Consider the following 8,435-nt stretch of genomic DNA (forward strand, 5'->3'; position numbering starts at 1 on the left):
TTCCACGATGGCAAGTCTGAAAAAGTGCAACAGCAAACCCTGGCAGTTTAAAACAATGTATAAATACAGAGGAAGGCAGCACGATGCGTGTCGAACGACGACGGAGGAGCACCAGCCTACATGTGCTAGGCCTAACGACAGCTGCAACGACCGCGAAAGTGATGGCTCCTGCGATGGCTCCTGCGATGAAGAGATTGACATTGCGCTTGAATTCGTCAGTGCCTCGGAAAAGAAGATCAGTTTCTCCAAAAGAAGAACAAAGACCATGCAGTGAGGTTCGTGCGGCGACAGTTTTGTGTGACACCCTTCTGCTGACAGCACTTGTGACAGGTGCAGCATGCCCTACTTGTTGAGCTCAAACACGCCTTTCGGGAGCCGGCAGGAAAGTGCAAGGGACTTTGGTTGTTTCTGAAACTTCACTGTGAAAACAGCGAATGCTTCGTGACAATGCTTTCATCATCCCATATGTCGCTGTGTATTACGGTGGATGGCAGCAGCAGCGCAAACAAACAGCACGACGGTGGAAGCTCTCGAGATAGTTTCGCCATAGATGTGAAGGCGGTGGTGGCTGCACGCGCCGTCGGCATTGGGCATGAGCAGCTAAGATTTTGCTCCATTATCGGACTCCAAAGCCAATGCAACACCGAGTCCGATAACGAAGAAGGCACATACTGCTGCCATGGAAGCTGTGCGTGAAAACTTGCACGGATACAGAGAATTGACTAAAGAGGTAGGAGGCAAAACTGATGTGGCTGTTAGGTTTGACCGTACTTGGCAGTAGAAGGGCCACAAAAGCCACAACGGGATTGGCACAGCTGTCTCCTTAAATACTGGCTTCTGCTTGTACATTAAGGTAATTTTAAATTGCTGCCTGACATGCTGTAGGCACAACGATATGGGCCCAGACGAGGAAGTGTGGCAGGCATTCCATGGACCAGTTTGTGAACAGAATGCAGACTGTTCGTCCCATGCTATGGAAACAGGCTGCAATGCGCATTTGGCAGAGAACGTTGAGTTATGACGCTCCGCTGCGTTTCACGAAGTTCCTGAGCAACGGTGACAGCAAAGCATATAGTGCAGTCCCAGAGTCAAAAGTCTACGATGCTTTGAATATAGAAAAGGAAGACTGCACTAACCATGTGGCCAAAAAAACTTGGCACCGCACTACGGAAGCTCCATGTGCCACTACCACGAGGGTGGAAAATGAAAGAGCCGGCCATCCAGAAGCTCCAAACATATCAGATTGCCATAACAAGCAAGAGGGGGAGTGTACAGGACATATATACTGCAATGTGGGCATCATACTTTAACTCTTGCTCAAAAGACAATGCTGGCTGTCCCAAGTTTTGCCCTCCAGGAACAGACTCGTGGTGCAAACATAAACGCACTAAAGCACCTCGGGAACCTGCACTGCACCACACACCTCTTCTAACAAAAGCCCAGGGATTGGCTGTTTCGTTTATTTATAGGCAGCTAACAGACGAGAAGCTTCATGCTTGATTTGATGCATTCAAGGGAAAACCCAAAATGCGTCAGTATCTCTCAACAGTAAGATACGGCTACTCTGCCCTAAAACTAAGTTTGTCTCCCAAACGGTTATCAAAACTGCCACAGCCATTGCAATCCTGTGGTTCAATAAGGGTCATGCTACTTTCGGGCACGTCTTGGAAGAGCTCCACATACTCCCATCTAAAGATCTAGTTGCCTTCAGTGGTTTTCGTGATGAGAGGCGTATCAAGAGAATGTCTGACCACCTGACAGCCGAAACCAGAGCCCACTGTCACTGTGGAGTGAAAAAGCGCATGCCTGGAAGAGTCTGTTCGCAAGGATCGTGAGGGCACAACTTGCGCTGCTGGACAGTTTTAGTGACTTCTCATACTTTTCAAAGTTCTGTTGAACATCATGGCCCAAGATTGCACATTTACAACAATACTGTCATAAGACAAAAAGGTTTCAAACTTTCAAATGCGTTTTTCTCCTTTTGCAGTTTTGTGTGATCTGTGCCACTTAGAAGCACTAGTTAGTATACTTAGAATTGTCATACATCTATGAAATTTTCCACCCTAGTTTTCCGTGCCTAGAAGGGCGCTGGTGATTACCACACAGAAATGGATGCTTCGCGTTTCCAGAAATGGTTTGTTGAACAGCTGCTACCGAACATCAAGCCATACAGTGTGATTGTGATGGATAATGCGTCATATCACAGTGCTCAGGTTGAGAAGCTACCAAGCTCATCATCCAGAAAAGTGGAAATCCAGTCCTGGTTGATATCGAAAAATATTCCTTTTTCGAATGACCAACTGAAAAGTGAACTGCTGCAGCTCGATAAGCAGAATGAGCATCTTTTCCTTGCTTACCAGGTTGACAAACTTGCCAGTGCTGCCGGGCATGAGGTTGTGCGCTTGCCTGTTTACCACTGTGAGCTAAATTCTATAGCGCTTGCATGGAGCCAAGTCAAATGCTATGTTGCTTCAAGGAACACAGACTTCAAGATTGAATCTGTCGAGAAGCTGCTGCAGGAAGGAATCGCAAGTGTGACACAACAGAATTGACTCCATGACTGCACTCGCGTGATGAGGCTTGAGGATGAGGCATGGGAGCGTGATGGCATTATACAAACAGAAAGTCTCATCATTTCTTTGTGCTCAGACTCAAGTTCTTCAGATGAGTTGAGCAGCTCCGACATGAGTGGAATTGATGAACTGCCGTGACATATCTCCATGTGTGCCTTGCCAAGGCTTCGAGCAAATGATTGCACATGTACCTAACCAGAAACTAACCGGTAGTCCTCAGAAACCAGTTTCTGAGGACTACCGGTCACTGCTGTTTCTTTACATTTTTATCGCTTCTTCAATTAATTGTGATTTTATCTGCTAATCGCTTTCGTTGCACTTCGTGCATGTTCTGGTTACGTTATCGTGATGTGAGAATGACTGCTGGGATTTTGTGTGCCAAAACCACGTTGCGATTATGAGGCATGCTGTGCTTGAGGTTCTACAGATTTTGACCTCTGGGGGTTGTTTAATGTGCACCCAAATATAAGTACACGGGCATCTGGCATTTCCAGTTCATTGAAATGCAACACGCTCAAACATGAGCCTTTTGTGTCAGCAGCCAGGTACTGTAAGCACTGTACCGTCACCGTGGCTGGGATGTGATTATCTTGGTCGTGAATGCTAACGTTATATGCTGCATCAGTGAGATCCACATTGCTTAGTTGAGCCTTGAAATGTTCAAAATAAGGCTCCGTTTTCTTTTTGATCTCATGTCAATGGCGCTTGCTGCCTTGTTTCATTTCTGTCACAATGGGACCTGAATATGTGATACCACTAATCATTTTTGTGTTTTATTTACTCATTTACTGGGTTATTTTACTCTGGCTTTCCTTGTTATCAATGTGTTCCTACTCTTGCGTGTTTAGATTTGTTTATTAGAAATGGTTATTCTGCCGAGCAATACCAGTGACCGTTGTGATAATTTTGATGCATCAGTGGAGCACGTCCTTATAGAATGCCCGAAATATGAAGAACAGCGTGTTCGACTTAGTGATCGACTCAAGAGACTTGAGAAACGACCACTCTCAATTTGCAAGGTTTGGACCATGGCCAAATCCTGACAATCAAAGACGGGCTACGAGTGCTCTTTGGGATTTTTTAATTGATACAGACTTAATGAACTGCTTACGATTGTCATGGTTCTTTACTGTCATAGCATTGTATTATTGAGAACACTTTCTAGTCATGTCATGTGTCCTTGTATGGGATACTGGCTGTGTGGACTGCATGCGAGGTGTTATGTGACACAACCGTCTATGTGCTAGACTCTGCCCTTGGACTCTGCAACTGCTAAGTTGTACGACGCATGTTGCATATGTGCGTAGTTCAGCTGATTGTTTTTCTTTTTCTATTTTTTGTTTGTTTCCATTTTTCTTGTTATGGCCTCTTTCTTCTTGATGGTGAGATAGCCGGCTCTAATGTAGCCTACCTTGTCATGTTATTTTTTTTCTATTTAAATAAAAAAAAGTTTGAGCTCGAGTGAGTCTGGTCGAGAAAAGGTTTAGGTAGTTCGGATGAGGGAAATTTGGTGAGCCTGAGTCACAGTGAGCTCTCGGAGCAAAATAGTTTTCTTGAGTATGTGAGCTCCAGTTTTTGTTTTTGCCGACCTATGGTCACAAGCACGAAATCTCAGTTGCCATGGATTTCCAGCTGAAAGTTGTTATGGTTATGTTCTGTGTCGTGACTCACACATGTAAAACGTCATGTTGACATCGAGTGCCAGCAAAAGGTTGTAATGGTTATGTTCTGTGTCACAAGTGCATTAGTGTTATCAGTGTCAGCAAAAAGTTGTTATGGTTATCACGTTCTGTGCCATAAGTGCAAAACAATATGTTGACACAGAGTGCCCAAAAATATTGTATTCCCCACCGCGGAAAAGCTTTCTTATTTGCACTTGAAAGCCTATGTGGAAATGCTTTTGTCGTCGGATATAATGATAAATTTGAAAAAATGTAAATTGATTTGTGAATTAGACAAGACTGATTTGTTAATGAAGCTTCTGGAAAATCCTGATTAGAGCAACAAGAACTTTTGGTCTTTTTGTTCGCGATGTGCCTTCTTGTGCTGTAAAATGTAATTACTTGCCTTTTGCGTTCGAGATCTTTCATATCACGCCTGCCTGGATGCAATGCAATAAAAGATATTAACGGTTTTTTATGCTTTATTTTTTTTTCTACCAGTGACAATCGGTATTATAGACAATACCTGTTACATAGCATATACAGATGGAAAAACATCGGTGGCCGTTACACTCTGTGAAGGTGTGTGACCAGCGAAGCTTGATAAAAAGGTGGCTGATTCCTCCGTCATAGGAATCGGTATATCACGAAAGTGAAACGTGTCGTCACAGAAGCGGTTGATTGTTTATAGTACATTGGTATGTGAGAGCTTGTACAATGTCTACTGTTTTTTGGAAGATATAGCACCGCTTGATGTGGACGCATAGCACTCACACTGACGCCTAGTGGCAGATCTCCGTACCGACGACTAACGTCCATGATCATGATTTAAGCCTTGCGGTAGCTGAAGTTCTTAACATATATGTGGACACCGCATATGGTGAATCCCGCGCAAAGATGGCATCAACAAGCACATCATAAACAATGATACTTGATATGCACTCCTTCAAAGCGCCGTGAAATGCGAAGAGAAACGCTACACGCGTCGTGTCTTCCCTCTAGCCTGTCCATTACTTCTCATAGGGCGAGCGGGGAACGCGGTGCGACAGCCAGGCACGTCGGAGAGGTATTTTTCGATATGGATGGATGCTATGAGCGAGGCTTGGGGTAAAGCCGTCACCTCACGGTGTGTTAAAGCATTGATAAAACTAAACTTGTATTGGAAACGCGCCGAATGGGACGGTGGTAGCAACGGCCTCGTTTCTTTGTGTTTTTTTTTTCGAGCCTGGTGGCACAGATGTCACTTCCCCGTTAAAGGGGACGCTCATAGCATCCATCCATCCATCCATCCAACAGCACTGCGATAGGAAAGTGTGACAGATAAAAGGCGCGTTCATGTAGACTCCGTAATGTGTTTGGCGGTAGCTCAGTCGGCTAAATGCCCGCCAGGCATCGTCGCGGACCGAGAGGTCATGGGTTCGAATCCCGCCGATGGAACTTTTTCTTATATATATTTTTTTTGCCATTGATGGCGTTCATTTTGCTGACGCACTTCCGTGACGGAAATACGTCATGGAAATCTTGGTGGAACCCGGCATAAAACACTTTCGTGTTACAATAATCTGCGTCAGCCTCTTTTTAATTAAGCGTGAGGTCTCTTTAAATCTAAACCCAATTCAGCGGCATCATGGTACTTGCATTCCGTATTTATTCGAATGCAATGCGAGCTTTTCCTCCAAATTTTTGCTACTAAATTCGCCCCTCGCATTACAACCGTGATCGCGTTACAATCAAGCAAACACCGTATTCGGGCTGCGGTGTGCGCTTGGCGGCGTTCATTGTATTGCCATGTGTATTATTTTGTTGTCTTCGGGCTTCACCCGCAAAGACTGTTTGGAATGCTCCGCGCAGACTGCGATACGATGTTCCAGAAGCGTCACGATTGTTTTACATCTCTGCGTTAAGATTGCGCGCGGTACGTGAATAGTCTAGAGATTACGTGGCCACCAGCGATAACGCCGGAACATTCGATAGAACACGTATAAAAGCCGGCACGCTTTACCACTTGTCAAAATTATTGACGGTCGACGCTCTGACTGACTCGTTTCCCGCCCACAAGTTCAGCCAAATAAAGAGTTTTATCTTAGACACGCCCACTGCTGCCTTCGTAAATGTACAAAACCCGTGACAATATACAATACAGTACGTAGATGCATCTACGCACACTGATCACAATTTCACTATGGTTCCATTCTGCATGTATACATGGTGCTAAACGCTCTAGCGATGCGAGCAAGCGAAACCGAAACTGGAACTGAAACCGGCTGCAAGATGCCGAACTACTTGCGTAGTAACATAAATGTGTGGATGCCCCACCTCCTCCGTAGCCTTCGCTTTAATGCCAAGATAAGTTGTCGCCGAGTATAGCAGGCTATGCGTCAGGAAGGTCTAAAAGGGCATGACTAGCTGTAGTCTTGTGTGTAGAAGCGATCACCTCGACTGCTCACAAGGGAGCAGCCTAGTGAAGGAACAGTCGAGTAAAGAATAAGATAAGATTTTGTGCCTAAGTTTTTTTTTTTTTGCACAAAACCTTTTTCTTTTACTAGCTCACCCTAGAGTTTAAGCTAATGAGCAGTGTTTGTGATTGAAATTTATGAGAATGAATCAATAACGTCTCCCCCTGTAGAATGGCGTGCGAAAAGGCAACCTTTATTTGGGCAGGTGCCCATGCTGCAAGTTCAGTCGTAACCCTGTGGAGCTTGATCCGACCCTATGGAGAAAGTAAAAGCTGAATAGCTGTATTTAGGTACACTTTGCTAGTGCTTATATTGTTTTTAGCCGTTTCAAAAGATGTAAGTGGTGTACCAATCACTGCACACAAATTACTCTGCCAACACATTAAACAAGAGATGTTCGATAAAACTGATAGGCAGTAGTGACCGCATGTCCTTTGATCTTTATACTTGACATGTTCACAGCTTTGTGGGTCACTGCTGTGAGGTGCTATCAACGCCTGTAAAGTCGTTTGCGTGTCATGGAGCATGTGCATCTTGCCGATTAGCCGCAGTTAGGTTTAACGGCGACCGAACGAGAGGTGGTGCTGTGATCGCACGGTGTAACAGCGCCGCCCTGTTGGCAAAGATAAACCGGTGCACAGGGAACAGCAGTGAGGCTTTTTGGGGTTTGGCAGCATGCATTGACGGACGTCTCTCGCGGTGGGTCCGTGGGGACGATACTGCGGCTCATTTCCCGCAGGCCACTCGTGGTGAGTCGAACGTCAGCGACGCCACATTCGTGATACCTTGTATACACGTTATGTTGCTTGTGTTTCTTAGGTTGGTTTGTTGTATCAACATTATGTATCTGGTTGTTCAGTGTTACTAGTTATGTAGAAGATTCAGCTGGTGAGCTCGTCGTTGTAAGAGTAGTTAATAAAACATGCACATATTTGTTTGTTTGCCCGACGGTGTGACTGTCTCCACGTGTTCCATGAGCGCGACTACAGACCCCACACCGTCTGTGCTCCTCTACACAGCAGCGAAGTTACAAGCATTCATCTGCTTGGCGCTGCAATAACTTTACGTTACTGCAGAGGTATTTTTGTTGCATGAAATTATGAATAGCCAGAAGAATACTTTTCTGATGGTAAATGCTATGACACACCGGTGACCCACGGCGCCCTCAGCAAAAATGTTTTTATGCCGCGTGCGGTGTGACCCAATGGTGACCCACCGGTGACACACACACACAGCACTAGAGCCACATTTCACATGCGAATGGCGTTTTCTACATATGTTGCTGAAAAAAGCTCACTTATGCGTTCCTTAAAGGGACACTAAAGAGCAAAACGATTTTTCTCATATTAGCAAAGTACTCTTTCACGATACCAAAAACACCACGCTTGCTGCAAGGAGACGCTTAGTAAGCGAGAAAACGCGCAAAAACAAAGTGTGGGTGGCGACCCACCTTGAAGTTTCCGCACCATTCGCCATGACGTCACATGTTTTGACGGCACCTGCTAGGGAATACGTAGTTCCTAATCGGTAAAAATGAAGTACATTGTCCTCTGAGGGGGTCAGACTTAACATACCAAATTTGGGGTAATTTTGTTGAGCCAATGGCGCCAAAATACGATAAATACACTTTGAAATCCGTGACGACATGTGGGGAGATTTCGGCGCAAATTTTAAAAGCGAAACTGTGAACTTGATTGTCTCCTCTATTAATAAACCTATGATGGCGAAATTAATGACATTAGAGT

The 8,435-nt window shown here is 45.0% G+C and overlaps 1 pseudogene; it reads left to right on the top strand.

Annotated features, from left to right (window-relative positions):
* Positions 1-488: 488 nt before the first annotated feature.
* LOC119390572 (uncharacterized) lies at positions 489-2,027 on the top strand (annotated as a pseudogene).
* Positions 2,028-8,435: the final 6,408 nt, after the last annotated feature.

The sequence above is a fragment of the Rhipicephalus sanguineus genome, chromosome 4, assembly GCF_013339695.2.
Source record: "Rhipicephalus sanguineus isolate Rsan-2018 chromosome 4, BIME_Rsan_1.4, whole genome shotgun sequence".
Lineage (NCBI taxonomy): Eukaryota > Metazoa > Arthropoda > Arachnida > Ixodida > Ixodidae > Rhipicephalus > Rhipicephalus sanguineus.